This window comes from Papilio machaon, chromosome 11 (assembly GCF_912999745.1).
Source record: "Papilio machaon chromosome 11, ilPapMach1.1, whole genome shotgun sequence".
In the NCBI taxonomy this organism is placed as follows: Eukaryota; Metazoa; Arthropoda; class Insecta; order Lepidoptera; family Papilionidae; genus Papilio; species Papilio machaon.
Window position 1 is genome coordinate 1217905 of NC_059996.1, and position 21412 is coordinate 1239316.

At 32.2% G+C, this 21412-nt stretch overlaps 1 protein-coding gene across 4 annotated transcripts in view; it reads right to left on the reverse strand.

Annotated features, from left to right (window-relative positions):
- LOC106716164 (protein TANC2) overlaps nucleotides 1-21412 on the reverse strand; it is a 148869-nt gene that overhangs the window by 30981 nt on the left and 96476 nt on the right. The gene's annotated exons all lie outside the window — the stretch shown is intronic.

The following is a 21412-nucleotide window of genomic DNA, read 5'->3' on the forward strand; positions in this document are numbered from 1 at the left end:
TTTTAATCTAATATATTCATAATTAAAGTATTGCGAATATTTAAAGGTTGGCTGTATTAATGTAAGCGGCAACTCAAAAACTGGTTTCTTGTAAAATTGTTTACTGGTCCTCGGCTCGTGTCGCGTATCTCAACCGAGTTAATTGTTTTAAACTCGATTTTTATTTCTCAATTTTGTTTTTTATTTTTCTGTGTCGTATTTAAATTATAATTGTGTTTACGCATAATCCCTTTTAACTGTTAAAAGTTATGTCAAAAGATAGACAACGCATCTGCAGATGTCTATGGGCAACGTTCATTTCGCTAGGATAGGTGAATTTAGGTGGCCGCTTACTCGTTTGCCAACTTATACTACAAAAAAAGCCAACTTCATAAAAAAATAATCTCAAACGAAATGCACTAAAAAGTAACAGAATAATGTGATGAAAACCCTCGAAAGTAAGGAAGTTCTTTTCTTTCTTGTAACATGTCTATATTGTATAATTATTGTTATTTCGCAGTCGGTGTCGGCCGAAATAAATTACATTTTATTTTTAAGATGTATTAGACATAGTTACGTTTATGTCCCTACTTAGGAGCTTCGCGGTAACACACATAAAAAATACAGTCGAATTTATAACCTCCTTCTTTTTGAAGTTGGCTAAAAATAAATAAATTAATGCCTTGAGTCACTCCGATAAGTAAGTTTCAGCTGTGCTTACTTCACTAACTTGATAAAGCTGTTTTTTACCAGATTATTCATGATCATAGAAGAGATTTTTTTTAAGACTACAACGTCCAGTAAAACAATTATAAATTTAAGGCAATCAAGGTTTTACTAAAATATACAATATGATGCATAGTACGAAGATAAACATTATGGGCGGTTGCCTACATCGCTTGGGCAGTTAAACAGCGTTTCCCGTAAGCCCTTGTTAGGGATTGATGCAGTCTAATTACAGGGTTCAAAGACGGGCCATCTATCGTAATATAACATTTGTCACACTTGCCAGCGGATCGTACTATTTCTAGGATGTTGCTTTGGATATTGTATTGTTTTTTTTTATAAGATATATTCGAAATGCAGGCTTAAAATAGCTTTATTGTTTAAAGTTTACGAAATCATAAAATGTAGCAAACGAAATTTTATACATATTTAATTAAAGTCTCGGTAAGTAATGTTGAAAATGTACAAATAACATTTAAATTTATTGTTAAATAAACATTTATTTAATGAATTAACATGTTATTATAAATTAAATAAAGCATAGATAAAGTTTAATCTTTCAATTATTGAGATGTTACATACGTAAAACATAATAATGATTTCTAAAGCTAAGTATTAAGTAAAAGCTTGCTCGTAAAACAGCTGAATCCAATAATCGATCTTTAAGATTGATCCTAAGTTAATTGTAATAAAATTATGTGGAATATTATGAAACATTACTAAACATTGTTTTGTCTTTTTACACTCGATCCTTTGAATTTGAAGTCTCGGTAATACGTGGGCGATCTCTAAATGCATCCGAATTTTAATTAAACTTAAGTTGAATGATTTTATGAGTTGCTTAATTGGTTATTACTTTGCTTGAGTGAGCACGAATGGGTTTGATGATGCATAATCGTAACATAATATCGTAAAATTTTTGAAATAAGGAATCTATCAACATTAACACACATTATTTGAGGTTATAATTTTTTTAAGAACAAAACATAAAGTACCAGACATAGAATTGAAGATTAAACACGGTATTAAATTATTATTAAAACTGTTTGTTGATTGAAAAAACTGGTCACAATTTGGTCATCTCAAAGTTAGGCTTCCTAAAGATTTTGTTTCTGCATTACTTTGTTCGTCTCCCGTTACATTCTCACTCATAATCATTATGTGATCACTAAGAAAATAAGGATAAATCTACACTATGCAAATATTTAAGTAACTAATTATCGACTCTGTTTGCGGTAGAGCTAGAGTAAATTTCTAATATGTAACATAACATCGGTCTTTCCTTCAATTGAAACACTAAATTATTAATTAACCAGAGTCACATCGAATTCTGTGTATGGCGGCCATATTGACATAGGACCGTTTTAGTTACTGTACGCTCGCAATTAAATAAAAACCATAATAAGTAGCCTATGTGTTCTTCCAGACTATGATCTACATCTATGCCAAATTACGTCGAGATCCATTGATCTGTTCTGTATATACCTTCAAACAAACATCCATCCATCCATCCAAACATTCGCATTTATAATATTAGTAAGATTGTAGTTCGTATACGATTTAAGATTTCGATTGGAGTTCAGTCTACTTAAATGTATATTACGGATTATACTTATTATAAATCCGAGCTACGTGTGCGGTCGAAGGCTACAATTAGTGGTGTGGCTCCGCCGCATAAATACGTCACTTGGCCGACTCTCACTGCGCCTCGTAAACACAATTGTCCCTAGATAACGAGCCACGCCTCTCGGTATGTCACCGTCGAATTGTTAACATCGAAAACTTTTAATTTTAGTAGTTTTATTTTTACTTGATGATAGTTTGAGATCTATCTTTTGAAAATTCAACATGTTAAAATGTGAGTAAATTGATAGATGATATTAAATAAAATCGTTCGTAAATTATCGAGGAAAAATCTTTGATTACATAATAATTGTGTACTTTCTGTTCCGTTCTTAACTTTATGAGTTTATATCTAGTGATTTAGTTATATTATCATTTGACGATATTCGTATTTTAACGGTGGCAGACATCAAAGCGTAATTTTACTTTATGTCTATCTCTCAATAAGAATACTTTGAACTTTTCAATTGTGATTCAATAGTTAACACCGGTTTGACATTTGACGCTTGTCAAAAAAGTTTAACGCTTAATTCAATGCTACATACATCGATCTAAACATGTGTAAATAGTGTAAACTCATGGGGAAATGGAAACTTATCCAGGCTAAATCTTAACATTATAAATGCTAATATTTGGATGGTTTGTTTGAAGATATCTCCAGAACAGCTCAACGGATCTAGATGAAATTTAACATACATGTAGTGTAGATCATAGTCTGGAAGAACACAAATGCTAGTTACATGTTTTTTTTTAATTCCGCGCGGATGCAGTCGCAAGCTACGGCTATTTCAGTAGTAAAATTATGACATGTTTGGTTCAGTTATCTGTTAATCAATGAAAATCAAAATATGTACTTTTAAAACTGAAATCGTGTATAAAACAAGCTCATGGAAATTAATAATTAATTTAAAAATAAGGAAATCAACATATGTAATAAATATATTATTTGTCATAGTAATATGTTATTCAATCATTATATAAATATGTAGTACATAATAAAATTGCAATTATAACAATCATTCTTTCATGAAGAAAAAAATGCAATATTAATTTTGTATAAATAAATTAATATAAATACAAAGATTATGTAAATTAAAATTTTATATATATTATTTATCAACAATGTAATTAATGGGTAAATAATTAGGGGTACAGACACTATTCATAATTTTTTTACACAATTTTGAATGCATTAAAAATGTACATACATAGACCGGTCAATTATGTAACAAAATACCTTTATGTATATATAGAAATATATGTACATACTAGTTGTTACCCACGACTTCCTCCGCACGAAACAGCTAGTATGTACTATATAATTAGTATGTAAAAATCTTTATAAGCAGCCTATGCGTTCTTCCAGACTATTTTTTACATCTGTGCTAAATTTTAAAAAGATCCGTTGAACCGTTCCGGTGATACCTTCAAACTAATATCCATTCATCCATCCAAACATTCGCATTTATAATATTAGTAAGATATCTCTTTAGTAATGTTTGTTTTCGACTTATCTCAGATTTAATTTTTATACATTTACATTTAATATTTAAGTACGGAATTAAAACAGCTACACAGAAAGGTTACAACTAACGTAAACAACAAATTAAATTAATTCTTGACATAATTGTGCAAAGAAAGTTGTCCTAAGTAAAGGTGCACGACTGCAATACTTCATGCAAGAGAGAGTTCTATTTATTTAAGTTATAATTTGATACCAACTGTGCATGTCACCGACAAATCTTGTATACAGCAAGTTTGTTATTTATCCAGGTAAAGATAACAATTGCATTTCGACAACATTCATTAACAAAGTGATTTTTTTACACTTTGTTTTCTTTTTAATTTTTAAGTGACTGAGTAGTCACTGTTTGCCTTTAAGAGGCATTTACAGTTTCACCGGGCTTGAGGTGGCCGGGCGCAGATGGCGCTTAGCCTAAACCTCGTTTAAGAGTAACTAGGCTCGAGGGCTCCCTCAGGAGCCTCGGCTCGGGCTGTTACTTCGTTATTATTAGTTTACATTGATAATTTATTCGTTTTCATTTTTGTATAGTCAATGACGTGACAATTCTGCTATCGTCTGCGTCGCTATCTCTTTCATACTCTCTGACAAAATTGAAACAAAAAGTGTCAATACCAAATTATACACCCTAGTCATTTTATTTGTAATTTTAGTCGTATTAACACTAATCTAGTCATTATAGTTAGTCTAGTTAGTGATACACGTTTCAGTCTCTAATAAAACTGTATTATTATTTAAGATAATAAATATACACCACCATTGGCTCTGTCCTTCACGCTAGGAGTGAAAGACAGGGCGACATGTCGCTCATTATTAAAAAAAAACAAAGTTATAAAATGTCAACATATAACGTAATGTCTAAATTAATTCATTTGATATGCAGTTTGCGGAATAATTACAATTTGCTTAGGTAAATTACAAACTGACGGCGTTGTGTACACGATTTACCGGTGACACATACAACGGAAAAGCCTGTGGAGTTTAAGTTGTTTATTTACTTTTTAAGTGATCGTTAATCTGACCATATGAGGGACATAATTGCCCCCTTTAACTTTACTAGCCTAATTAACCAGCCTGAGACCTTAATATCGTCTAATACTTAGCGGTTTTGCATTTAATTTAACTATATATTTTATGTTAAATCGTCTGAAATAGTATATAATTTACTGTGATTTAAATCATCGTTTTCTTTAATTTTAGCATATTTATCAATGTCTAGTTTACTTAAAAAGATCTAGATCTGTCTAGCTTTATTTATGTGTAATATTAAATTTGTACATTCAATGTATAATAATATATTAAGCTATTTGCGGATTCGTTATACTAGCAAATTAAATCTAAAATACACTTTCTTAAACTCGTAACCAGTTGAGGTAAAAGATTAAATTGTAACTGTATCCTGTAATACCTTCATCTATTTAGTTAAATGCAATAAATAAATATGTGTTTAAAGGTTTCAATATCACCACTATCACCTTTTGTTTGCCCACAGCTGGACATACTGAAAGGCAAAAGAACTAAAACAACTTTACATTCTTATATTCTTCTCGAATTTTGGAATTTTATTAGGTCCTTACATATGAAATTGGCGTTTTTCGTACTGGCCACTTTAATCACGAATTTCTCCTCTTTGGTAAGGAATTCCAAATTCAAATTTGTACAGCTATAGACTCATGTATTTGTGGTTCGATGACCGTCATTCATTTGTTTTTTTTTTCTGTTTTTTTCTGTTTGCGTCACTCATATTACAAAATGGAAAACTTAAAATATCGCATTATTTACGAGTACGAGTTCCGCCGTGGCACTAGTGCTGCGGAAACGACTCGAAGGGTGAATGATGTGTATGGCGGTCGTGTTGCAAAAGAAAACACAGTTCGTTTTTGGTTCCAACGTTTTCGTTCTGGAAATTTCGATCTGCAGAACAAGCCCCGTGGACGGTCTGAGACTCAAGTTGATAATGAAGAGTTGAAGGCTATTGTGGAAGCGGATCCATCGCAAACCACGTCCGAGTTAGCTGCAGGCTGCGATGTTAGTGATAAAACTGTTTTAATTCACTTGAAGCAAATTGGGAAGATTAAAAAGCTGGAAAGGTGGGTACCTCACGAATTGACTGAAGCAAACCGGCAAACGCGCGTCGACTGTTGCGTTACATTACTAAACCGGCACAATAATAAAGGTATTTTAAACCGAATCATTACCTGTGATGAAAAATGGGTTCTTTACGATAATCGGAAGCGCTCAGCGCAATGGTTGGATCCTGGCCAGCCAGCCAAATCCTGCCCCAAGCGAAAATTAACCCCAAAAAAGTTACTTGTAAGCGTTTAGTGGACTAGTGCCGGTATTGTTCATTACAGTTTTCTCAAATCTGGCCAGACTATTGCGGCTGATGTCTATTGTCAGCAATTGCAAACCATGATGGAAAAGCTAGCGGCTAAACAACCTAGGCTGGTCAATCGCTCCACGCCAATGCTGCTTCACGACAACGCTAGACCACACACTGCGCAACAGACGGCTACTAAATTAGAAGAGCTTCAATTGGAAAGTCTAAGACATCCTCCGTACTCCCCGGACCTTGCTCCAACAGATTACCATTTTTTTCGAAATTTGGATAACTTCTTGCAAGGAAAAAAATTCAACTCCGATGGGGCAGTCCAAATCGCCTTCAAAGATTTTATTGATTCCCGTCCGACTGGTTTTTTTAGTAAAGGGATCAATGAACTACCTATGAGATGGCAAAAGTGCATAGAAAATAATGGTTCATACTTTGATTAATTAAATATATTATATTAAAAAATATTCGACTTTTTGTTCCTCCCATACAAAACCCCAATTTCATATGTAAGGACCTAATATTATATAATTGTTTTTAACTAATACATAAACTATTTTAATTGATACAGCATGGAATGGTGTGAAGCAATTACAAAGCGATATTAACAATTATATACATGTAGACATACGCGAGATCGTGCTAAGAATAATGAATAGTGTTCAACATATATTTGCATTTTATAATGAAAATGCATTAATGCATTGATAGAAATGAGGAAATGTAAGGACAGTAGGAAGTTATTGTAGTACAATGTGATGTGATCTTTTTACTATTATTTTATTTATAATTCCACAAGATGTCGCCCGCGACTTAATAAGTAGCCTACATATTCTTCCAAACTGTGTTCTACATCTGAGATCATTCTTCGAACAAACATCCATCCATCTAAACTTTCGCATTTATAATATTAGTAATATGCTGCCTGTGTCATGAAACTGTGAAGTGTGAAGTCATCTTTGCTGAACAATAACATCAGACAAGAGTTCAGTAGGTACAGTCTTAATCATATGTTGCCCTAGTACATTGGATCAGGAATCAAATAACTCCTGATCTTTCTAGAGAAATGATAGTGCATTTTTTAGTTCTAATATGAGGTCACCAATTAGATTTTTTTTATCTAAAAGTATGTTTTTAAGTAGATTTATTAGTATTAAATTTAACATTTTAAACAGTTTCTAACATCTAGATTTTTCCGTATCACCCTGTATAAAGTTTAGATACATTGTGTTGGAATGTCCTGTTCTTCATTACCAATGCGTTTGTTTTGCGTTTAGGAATGTTCACTTTGGAATGGTTCGGGAATGCTTGTAGCTTCGCAGCTGACCACGTCTTGTATCTTGTAAAACATACTTGTTTTTAGATGTCCTTCAGTTAGAATTTTAATCGGAAATTATTTAGAAGGTTGCGAGGATCGGAATTTGATCTGGTTCTTGTTTTGATTACAAACTATGTTTGATCGTTTAATGTATTGTAGAGTCGCTATTGAAATCGAATATAATAATTGTGAGAATTAGGAAAGAAGAAAATTTTTACAAAATCAGTTATTATGACTTTGTTTGACGTTTTGTATTCTTGTGATTAAAGTTTTTTTTTTAATTTTTTGCCAACCTCATATTTCGTATTTTCACAACTTTCCCGGAATTGCTATAGATATGAGATATGTAAAGTTTTGGTAGAGTTGTAAACAACTTTAAATCGGCTTTCATTTTCGAGTTTGGAGCAATTAAATTTTTGAATGTACATTAATAAAGAACGCATTTCAAAAATACCACATTCAGTTGGTATTAAAATTACTTAAAATGGACCACAGTGTTGATTCAGATCGAAGTTAAAAATATTTGCCCACGATTTCGATGTGTAAGATAATTTTAATGTAACACTGAAATGAGGACGCTTCGATTTTTATATGATAATTGAAATTTTTCGCTAATTACAAAGAATTTTGATTGTTCACAAAGGTTACAGTTAACTAGGTGTAAAGTTCAAAGACTATAATTTTGAATTTTCTTTTCGGACACAAATTTCTAGGGTGTCAATGGTTGAATAAAGCTTGGTTATCAGCGTGACGAAACCTGCATTCAAAAATTCAAAAACATGTGTAAAGTCAACCAACCCGCACTTTGCCAGCAAGGTTGAAAAAGGTCTAGTCATTCCTAATTTAATGTAGGTTCACTCTTACAAGAATAGGAGCAGATGAAGGTTCCGCAATAATTTCAATATTACAGTCTTCACATGTGTTACGTAATCCGTAACAATTTGTAAAGGCATTTTGTCGAAACATCACAAACAAATTGTATGGAATTGTAAAAGCACACGAAACCAGCGTAAGCATAGAGTGGAAGTACAAGGGTTGGCAATTGGTATAGCAATTGCGTCCGCACTTTCGTTGCCCCGGGCAGGTACTGTTATTGCAATGGAGTACCCCAAGGAACCGCGTTAGGCCCGCAGATGTTAACAGATGATAAAATCTGATGTTCCTATTGTGCAATATTACATTGTTTCTGTAAGTCTGAAATGATGAAGCTGTAGAATATTACTATACACTGAAATATAATTTATTAGCAGAATAAAATAAATCAGTATGAATTTTTTATCTGCAACCGTTGTCGAAATAATACAAATATTCAAACCATATGCTGTAAAGATGCAAGTTTCACAATAAATTTGCTTTATTGTTAAATCAACCTAGTTTAAAAATGTACAATCTTTAATTAAAAAGTGAATAAATGTGTGCATCTATGCAAAAAAGGAAGAAGGCTTTCTAAAACTAATGCCATCAAGAGAAAAATTGTTTCTTTCTACTGGAATTAAATTTTTTCAATCCCAAGTTTTTTATCACAACAGAAAACAATAATAACATGGTTAAGAAGTATTCTTATTTAAATTAGGAGCAAACTAAAGTTGTTTTTGTCGGTAAAATCAAGTCTTAAAACAATGAAAATAAACATATCTTTTGATACAAATGGCAGCAAAAAAGGTCAACGAGAATTATTCCAACTTCATAAAGATATGATAACGTCAGGCTACAAGATTGTTATCATTGCCTTAACTTGATACTCGGTCATGAAGGTAACATAACGCTCAGTGGCTGTCTTCATAAAAGATAACGTGGCAAGTAGTCCCGTACTGTCGGAGGCTTCCCGGCGTCGGCGCGCTCACACCCGACCGGTCGTAACACCATACTTATAGTGATGTTAATTACATTATCGATAAAATAAAACTTATCGATATCGCAGAATTTTTTGGAGTACATACTTGAACTTAACCCCAGAACTCCAGTAGAGTGACATTTGTAGACCAATCATTGTCATCCTACTTTAAAAAAATCGAGACAACGATATGTGTTAAAACAAGTTTACTAGCAGTCGAAATCCAGTGTTATTTTTTTAAGTATGCAAAAGATGTTCGTTGGCAAGAAAGTAAATACCCATTGGTAATGTCGTAAATATACGATTTCACTCCCTATTCATTTTATTTGTATTTTGTCAATATTGTTATGTAAGTTATGTGAACATTTGACAATTGCAAAGCTGTCATAAAAGGCGACTATAATTTCAATATTAAAATGTTCTGACTGGGCTATATTTGTAGCTTAAAAGAGTGTAAAAAAATAATATCTGTTAGAAATTAATATAAAATTTATTTGTAATTGTTTCGTATTTATGTTTACTTAAGTAAATAGATACATTTAATTAAACAAGAATTTTAATCTATCCACTTCGCCATAACAATTCATATCAGACATTCTCTAGACCGTCTACTGACCTGATTACAGAAAAGTCTCTTATAAAGTTATATTGCGTGTAAAATGCGATAAGAAATCGACCCATTGATAGGCAGTTAACGTAAATCTCGTACTAATGAAACAGATAAATAATACAAGGGTCGTCTGTATAGTAAAATGGATTATTTACGTCACTAGAGCAGTAAAAGCGTTGTAAACGTGGAAGATAGATGAAGCTGTCACAAATAATTGTTTTAAACATTAATTATTGATATATCTGTCGTCTATTTGATTGCGGACAATTTTTTTAATACAGTCTCTAATAAACATTTTATTTATATTTTTTTTTAGTTTCCAAACATTTATTTGAGTTGGATTTAACATTTATAGCTGCATTCCTTTGACCCATTTAATAGCTTTTATAGTAATAAAACAATGATAAAATAATAAGGTGAAACAAAAAATTTATAGCTGCATTCCTTTAAACCAATTAATAGGTTTTATAGAAATAAAATAATGTTAAAACAATAAGGTGAAATAAAACTGAATAAGTATATTATATGAGTAGTACTTTGTATAAAATAAATACCATAGAGACGCACGCAGTTTGTTTTATAATCTATATTTCATTTGGAACGTCCAAGAGACTGGAATTGTTTGCTTTAAATTATTATCAAGGGCGAGCGATTTAATTAGGAGTATCGGGGCCTAACCATTACCTAGTGTCGACATCTCGTTTGTTTTATCGATAGAGTGTCACGCGCGTCCCTAGTCACCAGACGGGTATTATTAGGTCTTCCTGCTCTCGATTCGCAGCAACAGCGAGGTATGCTACTTGCTTATTTGTATAGGTTTGTAGTAAGTGCTTTGATTAAAATGGGATAAGGTATTTGAAATAACATAAACATAATATGGGTATGAAATTTAATATGTTGGAGTGGAGTTGGACTACAAAACATTTGACAAAGGCATACACTTAGTACCTGTTAAGTCAAACCTTAGTGTCGTTTGTAATATTGACTATCAATTAGAATTAATTTGAACTAGTTCTAAGACCAATCTTTATGTTGCTTATTAGTTCATAAAATATTAATTATTAGATCTGCTTGTTTTCTTACTTATCGTTGGTTTCTAAGACCAAAATCCCTAGTTAATGAGGGATGAAGATATGTTTTATACCGGGATGTCGGTCTCAGAAACCAAAGCTACCACAACTAGTATACCTTGATATACCTTATAAACTCTAGTTACTTCAAATCGTAGAGTTAGTTAGAACTTGTTAAAATATTAGAATACATAAGGTTACTCGTATTTTAAATTTTGTTGGTAATAATCGCCGTAATCTTTAGTATCTAGTGATAGGACAATTAGAGTATCAATCTTGTTCAAATCTGACGTAGTTCTCGACAAAATTTATGTTGTATTGATACATAAGCGCTTGAATTGCTTGAAGATTTCAAACACCCACTTCGACTGGTTTATTCATATTGAACATTGTTAGCTAACGGCACAACTTCACACAAAACACATACTCATATATTATGAGGTTTCAAACGCAGTTATTGCACTTGCGGTTTACCTAGAGTAGGTTTATTCGTAAGAGTAAATTGTGTTTTGAATATTGTAAGACTTAAAGAACATCAATCAACTTATTCAAATCATTGTTTAGAGAATTTATTTTTAAAACTAATTTTTGCAAACGTTCTCACGCCAAATGGAAATTTTATTACTTTTAAATATATATTAAAATAATTAGAGGCCGCCCTCGACTTCGTCAGTGAAGAATAAAAAAGTAGCCTATAACATGGTCGCGTGCATCAACTACTTTCTCGTCAAAGTCCCTTCAATTCGCTAACGCTGCCATTCATTTAATACATAAAAAAAAACTTAAAACGTGAATGTTTCTTGACGGCTATTAAATAAAAAATATTCTAAAGTTATTTATAAATCATTTTATATTAATTTAATAACTTTACCGCTTTGCGATTATCTTTCTAGCAATAAACAATTTCACGAACTTCACTTGCTTAGCGCTTAGCATCAAGTCTTTACTGCATATGTACGAATGAACCTAGTTTTCTGTATTTATTTAAACGACCATTATCATCGTTAGTTAAAGCCAGCTACACAACTTCAGTTATAACTGAACAGACGGACTGTTGAGATAAGAATGCAGTTAAAACTGAATGTGTGAATCCGGATTTTGAGGCCAGGGTCCTCTAATTGCACTTCTTCTTAAACAAATACATTAAATGCTTAGAAAGTTTCCTATTTCATTTGAAGTTTACTTTATCTTTACACGGATGTGATTTGTAGGTAATTGATAAACATTATCAATGTATAATTACTGTGGGTTTCTGAGACCAAATCTAGGTATAAAACATATCGTCATCCCTCTCATTATCTTCGACAAAACAGAGATATTAATATGTTTTAAATGGAGATTTTGGTCTAAACTTACGAGTCTTTATGTAATACTTAAATAGTCTTAAGTATAGATTTCTTATATTAAATCTGTAATAAAAGATACTCCGAAGCCTGCAGCAGCGTGAAGCTTTTGCATAAATTGTAGAAGTTTCTTTAATAATGCAAATTTCTATCGAATAATACTAACATTTGTATGAACGTTTTCTTAAATCCAGTTCTCGATTTCTCCGTATGTTTATTTGCTATAATTATTTGCTTCAATATGTTTATACGAGTAAACCGTATCACCTAAGCTATAGAAATATGTTATCAGAACGAGTGAAGAGAGCCCTCTATACCACAATGTTTACAGTGTTGTGGTTACTTTACTAAGAAAGTATTACTCTTTTGATTTGGAATATGTTAGTTTGCATACCAATGTATGATATCCCTTATAAATAATCTATGAATGAAATTATATATTTGTTTTAATTATATTTTACAAATTATCTCAAGGTAGACATATTCGCGAGAACTCCTAAAGCGGTTTTGCTAGTTACAAATATTTTCATTTAATAACTGGATCCAGTTGATATAATTTTATGAAATTGTATACTTGAAATTCGAAATTATCTATATATATAAAAGAAAGTCGTGTTAGTTACACTATTTATAACTCAAGATCGGTTGAACTGATTTAGCTGAAAATTTATGGGGAGGTAGCTTAGAACTAGGAGACGGACATAGGAACTTTTTTATCTCGTGCATTTTTTTTATGACGCGCGGACGGAGTTGCGGGTAAAAGCTAGTTTTAGCGGAGTTGCGGGTAAATACATATAAAGAAAATTTCCTTAAACATTTTAAATGTTTTTTTTACATAAGAAAAGTGGGCAAACGAGCGGCGAGAACAGCGAGGTGATCAACGATCCCCATGGACATCTGCAACACCAGATTAATTTCGGATGCGTAGCCGAAAGGTATGGTAAGCCTGTTTCTTGAACGACCCTAAGTCCAGCGTAACATAACCCTAATGTTAATTAATGATATAAAAAAATACTATCATTATTTCTCATCATCTCCCTGTCCTTACCCTGGGCCAGTCGGCAAAGAATTTACTACTCTTCAATACATCTCTATCAGCCGTTATATTTGAGTTCGCTCTCTTACACATATCCTATCCTCTTTTACACAATCCATCTACCTATATACCTTTTTTGGTCTTCCTGTCCTTTGTATGTACAAAGTATGTCTAACTAACAAATTGTATGTCTTCATACATAAACTTGTTCAATGGTATAACTAAATCATCGTCCAGAGCTCTGGCTATAAAGTCTAAGAGCTAGGGTTGAACAAAAACGCATCGTTAAGAGACCTGCATTCCTTTGCAGTAATTCATAAAGTGACTCACTGCTGTTAAGGATGTGCAACGTCGAGTTTTAAATGAAATTTGAGAATGCTATAAAATGTACCTCATGATAAATGTATTACCGAACTTGTTTTTGGGACCTCATAAACGTAATATATTGTTATGAGCACCATATAATTTTTTGATATAATGTAATAATTTATTAGAGGACAAACAAATGTGTTACCTAATAGAGTTCACATTTAAACGGCAAATTTTACCTTAATTGCTGATCACTTAGACTTTTTCTTAAATATAAATAGTTACCTGAAACAATGAATGGAGAAATATTTAATAAAAACAAAGATAACATAGCTCAAATAAATGAACACAGACATTGGAAAAGTATATTCATTAGATCAAAGAGCGAAATGGACAGAATATATTGTATAAGGGCATTAGAATCCTATAAAATAAAAACTCCAAAGACGGCTATTTCTTATGACACGTGTAATAGTTTACTTTAAAACAGACATCACAATACTCGTAGATAAGATCGCGGAACGATGTGCAAGTGTGTCACGTGGCCACAAAGGCGATTATAAACAAAGTGTACATAAAGTCGGCCATTACTTGCGACTGTATCACGAGCGAGACGTTTTTCCAGCATTGCATTGCTCCAGATCCGAGCCCTTTCACCGGAGACCGTTCCTATGCCTTGACAAAAAATAAACGACGTTTTATTAGCACGCGCTGTTGTGTGTATTGAGAACGTGCAGTTACAATTCATATGTTAATGTTTTTTCTATATTAAGTTTTTTATTCTAAACTAATATGATAAAGCGTAAACACAACTTTATAACGCAAGATCGTAGCTATCACGGCATATTTTTGAATTAAATTTTTTGTAATAATAAGCTCTATACTTACGACACGTTTTAGGCTATATATTTATACGCCATTACACTTAGGGGATGAGTAAATTGACAAAAAGTTATGCGAGAGAGGAACAAAGTAGCAAGCTAATAGCAGCAAAGATGATTGCCATGGTAACTGTAATAACAACCAATGGCGAAGACCTTCGTTGTCGTTTAAGTGTGCCTATGGCCATTTGCAATATCAGAAGACAGTCAGATGCGTTGCCGAAGGTTTTATTTTTATTAGTATGAGTTCCATTTAAACTCTAGATAAATTGCTGCAACACAAATATTTTTGTATGCAATAAACAGAATACTTGATTGAATAACTCCTAAAACATTTTGTTTTTTGGGTCGCGTTACACAAATAAAGTTTCTTTTACATTGTTGAATTAAGAGAAATGTTTGAAGTAATATAATTCTGGGAACACTTTATTTACACAATTCGAAGTTAGTCAGAAAGCCTCTAAGTTGAGAGAGAAATTAACATGGCACATTCAAGTCACCAGATGGCACTTCTATGTAAGGTTCTTAATTTTTTTTTAAACCGTGGCTAATGACAACGTCTTATACATCTTTTACTGAAACATTTTGCCATTATCAAAAGAATTTAAAAATGTGTTTAACATAAAACAGATAATTTACATTTAAACCTTAAGTCATTCGTAATTTTAAATACATTATGAACTTTCAACGGGTATTAACACTTAAAAATCACTATAAAAGATACCTTTATAAACCTTTTCCTTTCGTAATAGTTGAAAGATTTAAACATTTTGTGGAATTTTTTAATGAAAGCGCACAATAAAGTTAAAAAATAAACCACCTTAAAAGCACCTTCGTACAGGCAGGTGATAAAAGAGTAATAAAAAACATTCAAGTAATTTTTTACCAATCTTTGGAAGGAAAGGAAATTGTCCATTACGTCCCATTATCGACGTAAGTTACGAACGTAAACACGACAGTTCTACACGTTACTTAAAATGATTGTAGATAATAAATAAATTGTCGATTTAACTAGAATTGGTAATAATTATTTTAGTAATTTGATTAACAATATTAAAATAATATAGAGATATTTTTTAGATAAAACAATTACCGTGACCAAATTACTGAGACCAAAATCTTTGTTTTGTCAAAGATAATCTTTGACAGGGATGACGAAATTTTTATACAGAGATTTTGGTCTCAAAAATCAAATAAATTAATGTAGTACAAATAAAAAAAAAATTACTGTAAACATAATACACTGACCTTTATAAATGGACAGGCTATAAACCGTGTTATTTTGTGCCTACTTGGTTTTCGCCATCTTGTCGCTAACGTTTGCGATTGGTAGCGATGCTTAAGATTCGAACGAACGAAAGATGGAGATAGAATCTGTCAAGAACTTCAACATGAGTGTTTGAGTAGAAATGAAGCAAAAGCTATCATTTTAAAGCAGTAAACTGTCAATTTATAGAGATCAATGTAAACACGACTAGATAAATCTACATTTAGTTTGAGAAAACTATACTAAGGGTCTCTTTTAATTAACAAGTAACGACTCTGCAGTTATGTCAATTAAAAATTAAATAGATAAAATGATCTATGATTCACATTAAAGATAGAAAAGCCACGCCTTTGAACCGTTAAGGGATTATCTATATAAAGTTAATGAGTGTAATTCAACGTACTGAGGATGATTTCTAGTGCGAGCATCCGCGAACATCTTGTTGGTTACTTTATCAGAACACATCAATTCTGATGAGATACATTTCAAATTACTACTAGAATTTGTACTAAACAAATTCGGAATGATGACTCCAAAGACTAAGAGCCAATGTGCAAATTGACAAATATTCAGAAGAGGCTCTCTAAGTTTCAATTAAGCAAATAGGCCACATAGGCTTTTTTACTTCAGTAAAAATAGAAGTTACAGCTGTAAATATTTTTAGCTTTTAACATAAAAATCGTGAAATTGTTGCTTTGGCCCGTACACGTAGGATTGCATCGTGCAATTTGAATGAAATATTTCGATTATCTTTCAATATTTGCATAAATTTTCTGCTTTTTTGTTGACATATTTTCGTTTAAGATTTCACCAAGTGTTAAATTGCTAATTAACATTTCAGATAAACGATAAAAAAATATTTTATTCCAAAAGTGACAAGGTTTCATGAAAATACATATTCATGAAGATATGAGCCGACATATTTTCGGGACAAGTAATGTAAATTTGTACACCTTTGTATCAATCGATTCATAACTGTCGTATGATATTTTCGGCGTCATTGGTCGTGTAAGCGATTGCGGTATATTTTTAACACGCTTTTATAATGTATATTCTCGTATCAACTGTTATTTAGGTTACTACAAGCGAACACAGCACACAAAAGGATATATAAGTAACTCATAATAGACTCCGTCCACGGAGTTAAGAACAAAAAGGTAATTAGTAGCCTATATGTTCTTTCAGACTACGAGTATGTTCTACATCTGTACTAAATTTCATCAAGATCCGTTGAGCCGTTCCATTTACAATATTAGTAAGATTTGTTATTAAATTACATAAAAATACAATAAAATAAATAAGATCCCATACACAGAAACAAAAGATGAAAGGCAACATTGGTCATTTCACTCAATCTCTTTGAAAAAAAAAACAGAGATAGTACAATTTTTTGTACATGATGTTGGGCAGTGGAACCCTCAATTATACGTTTCTGCTTTCCATTATAAATCCGTTGGTTTCACAGTCCCTTTATAAAGGTCACGTTATGAAATAGCCTAAGGCGCTCTGACATCTTTCATATTACTAAATCCTTAGCCCATTGGCCGTTAAATACACATAACAAAACATTGTACTAAATATCAAATCACAGGGTTAATACCCTTCGTAATATGTCAAGAAAAACAAAAAAATCAAAAAAGTTAATTAAAAAATTCCGAATGATTGGTTCGGATGTGAACATTATGTTTAAAATAATCTGTATTAAAAGGGTGTATGATCTAATTTTGCTTAGCAAATCGACTTAACATGGGATTATTATGTAAGGCCAAGTTTTAGTCGGTTCATATTTGAATTAATTATTAAAATATATTTATGACATTTTATTAATTCTGTGGTATGCGTTGGCGTTGTATTACGACCTGTTAATTTAAGTTTATCATTAACATGGTCAATGAAAAGTTCATTACATTTAAATTTCTTTTAAAATCCATATTTTTAATGATGTCACTTGTTTATGTTAAGTGTCCAGTTATGGCAAATTTTGTGTACTAATTATGTTTTTATCATTGCGGTAAAATATGTAACGATCATTTTTTTTCCAAAAAATAAACCTAACATTAAAATAGTCTTGGTATAAAAGGAAACTATTTACGTTAACACAAAGATTGTTTCTAGGATTTCGTATCAAGTGACTTCGCAAGTCGATTCGGTGACACTAAATGTGTTAATTAGGACAGTCAAGGAACAGTTGGAACAGACAATTTTCTTATATCGGATTTTGAAACGTTTAAATATCTTCAAATATTAATTTAAACTATACGACAGTTGTTGTACTGGCACGTAAGAGAAAGCTCGTTTCCGCAAAGGGAGCGAGTGTACTCGGATGTCCACACTACAGCACATAGATTGAGACTTTAAACTGTACTGTAAAAATGATGATGAAATGTAATAATTTTAATTAAGATTCCTTACTAATAGGTAATATTATTTAAGTTATGCGTTTTGTACATATATTAATAACAAAAGTTATCTTTTCATAAACTAGTTTTATTTCATTCTAAAGTATAGTATTTTTTCTTTGTTTGTTGTTTCAAAGTAATTTCTGTTGTAAATACAAGAAAAAAAAAACGAGGCGTTATATCCTTCAGTAATAACTATGACGTGTGGTTACCTTGTGTTCTTTTGCACCGGAGCTTTCAAGTTGAACAGTTAATTCTATTGTTATATCAGAGGCTGACAATGAGTGTCAATTACCAGAACCAGTATTGGTTAACTTTATTTACGGCAGATTTTGCTGGCACAAGATATTATGATTTATTATAGAGTTAATAGCCGTTTCTATTGGAAAATTGTCATCTATTTCCGTAATTACGTTAGATGGTGTTTGCTTTAACTTCAGTTATTTAAAGGTTTAAAGAATGTTTATTACTAGCTGTCGCCTGCGACGTCGTCCGCGCGCAATTAAAAAAAACTTTTTTGGTAGCCTATGTGTTCTTCCAGACTATGCTCTACATCTGTACCAAATTTCATCAAGATTGTTGAGAAGTTCCGGAAATACCTTCAAATAAACATCCATCCATCCAAATATTCGCATTTATAATATTAGTAAGATGTTTTATATGATTAATTTTCCTTAATCATACATCATCATCAAGCTGCCCTTATCCCTATGGAGGGTCGGCACAGTACTCTACTCCTCCATACATCTCTATCAGCCGTCATATCTGAATTTACCCCCTTCTTACGCATATCCTCTTTCAGAAAATCCATCCATATTTTCTTTGGTTAATTTCCCTTAATCATACATTTTCCATAATAAATTGTCTCATATACAAGAACTTTTGCATAGTATACGAACAAAAACAGCAAATTTTATATCAGTCAAATTCCAAATACATATAAAGTATATAAATATAACAAAGCGGTAGTTTTATGTAGTACAACATAGCCGCAATAGGTAGTACTGGCTAATAAAAAAAACAGAATACAATGACATATGGAATGAATAAAAAACTGTATGATGAAAAATGAATCACCTGTCGTAAACAATGCGAGGACAGGTGACAGGTCTAGACGTCTAGGATTTGCACACCTGGTGACAGGTGTCGATGAATTCTTACAACCTGTCGCTACAAGTTAAAGAATCTTGAAAGCAGATGTAGCCAGCAGAGTAGAATACCGATAACGAAAAAAAAATCGAAAACCACTAAAACAGGATCAGTATTGTATTTAACGGAATTATTTTTGATCATTCGCAGTTTTAAGAATTTTTAAGATAGGCTTGTATTTTATACAATTTGGGTATAGTGCCTTCATTTTCAATTACTACTTTTTTAATTTCTGTAACTGTTTTTATTACAATAACATGACTAAAATTGAGAACAATACAACTTAGGAGTAGGTAAGTTAGTTCTACATGGGTCTAGAATTATGCCTGGTTTACAACAAGCCAGTACAGCAAGACAGGATGCACAGAATAGTACGGACAGAATGGACTTAATGGCGCCAGTAAGTGTTTACATTATTCCAGCGCTATCTTCGAGCGCTAATATCCTACTGTACTGGCAATGTAAACCAGGCTTTATTTCAATTTCTACTTTCAAGTTATTCATATATCTATTTATGAAAAATACTGTCCATCTAAATTTTATTCGATTGCCTTATTCGAAGAATTTAAAACAAATTTCGCCTCAAGTGATTTAACATGACTGGGTTAAAGAATTACGAGTATTAAAAAAAAATAACTGCAAAAAGACAAATTTACCAAGTAGGAATCTGTGGTAACATAACTTTGGCGTGTTTAAGATTAATATAGAGGTCGGTAAAGACAGATATGCAAGTACAGGAAATGTGAATAATTATACAACCAGGCTATAAACTGAGGTTGGATAATTGAAGTGTTGTCACCGTATTAGGAAACGTTGCAAATTAATTAATATCTGCATCTATTATGTTTAATAAATAAAAGGTCTGAAGCGCGTAAAAATATTTATAGTGTACATTTTGTATTGACACAATAAACATATGAACTACTAGCTGTCGCCCGCGACTCCGTCCGCGCGCAGTTAATAAGCTTATATGACACGTTCGTAGATTTACCATAGCAGCGCCATCTATTGATTACTTACTCAACCCAGTCGAAAGGTATCGACATCTGTTAGAATCATTTGGAGTTAACAGATAATTGTGACTGTCAAATAATAACAGACAAATAATTAGCAATAAAATAAAATTGCGACTATAATTTGAGATTTAAACTATCCTATCTCTCAAGTTGGATCGAACTGCACATGGTGTGGGAATTTTATTATAATCGGTTAAGTAGTTTAGGAGTCCATTGAGGACAAACATTGTGACACAAGATTTATATATATTAAGATGTTGCCTGAAACCTGTTGTAATAGTGTCTAAACTGATGTAAGAATACATGTACTTTTGTTGATGAACCAAATAAATAAATAAATAAGTTAAGGTAGACTTTTAATCTCTTTTGTTTATCGAAATATTTGTTAATGTATACTTAATTATTAAGCCTGTAATTATGAGCATTCTTGTTTCGTGTTATCCTATTAGAGCATTATTCCATTTGCATGCTTATTATGTCATATAGATGAGAGATAAGTTTGTATAAACAGCGTCCGTTCTCTCGCGCCTCGTGCGCTGTGAATTGAATAATTCCGATTTATTAAGGACACGGCTACCGGCAACACGAGCTAGTTGCGACATCAACACTAGTTAAATGCTATTTAACTTCTCTCAATTTGAATGAGCAAAAGTGTGTACAAAAATTTGACAACTTCCTTGTAGCTTCTTCTGAGGCCCTTCGTATACAACGCAACGTAAATTGTTGAAACTAATATCACGTCGATGATTCAATGTTACGTGTAGGGAGCAAGCGCTACGCGATACATGCTTTTTTGTGACTGAGTTGCCATTGTTTGCTTTAAAGAGGCATTTAGAGCTTCAACAAGCTTGAGATTGCTGGGCGCAGATGGTACTTAGCCTAAACCTCGTTTAAGAGTAACTAGGTGTAAGGGCTCCCTCAGGAGCTTTGGCTCGTGATACACGCGACTCAAGTGTACATATAGGTTTAATAGATTTACGAAGAATAGTCTCCTATGTGCT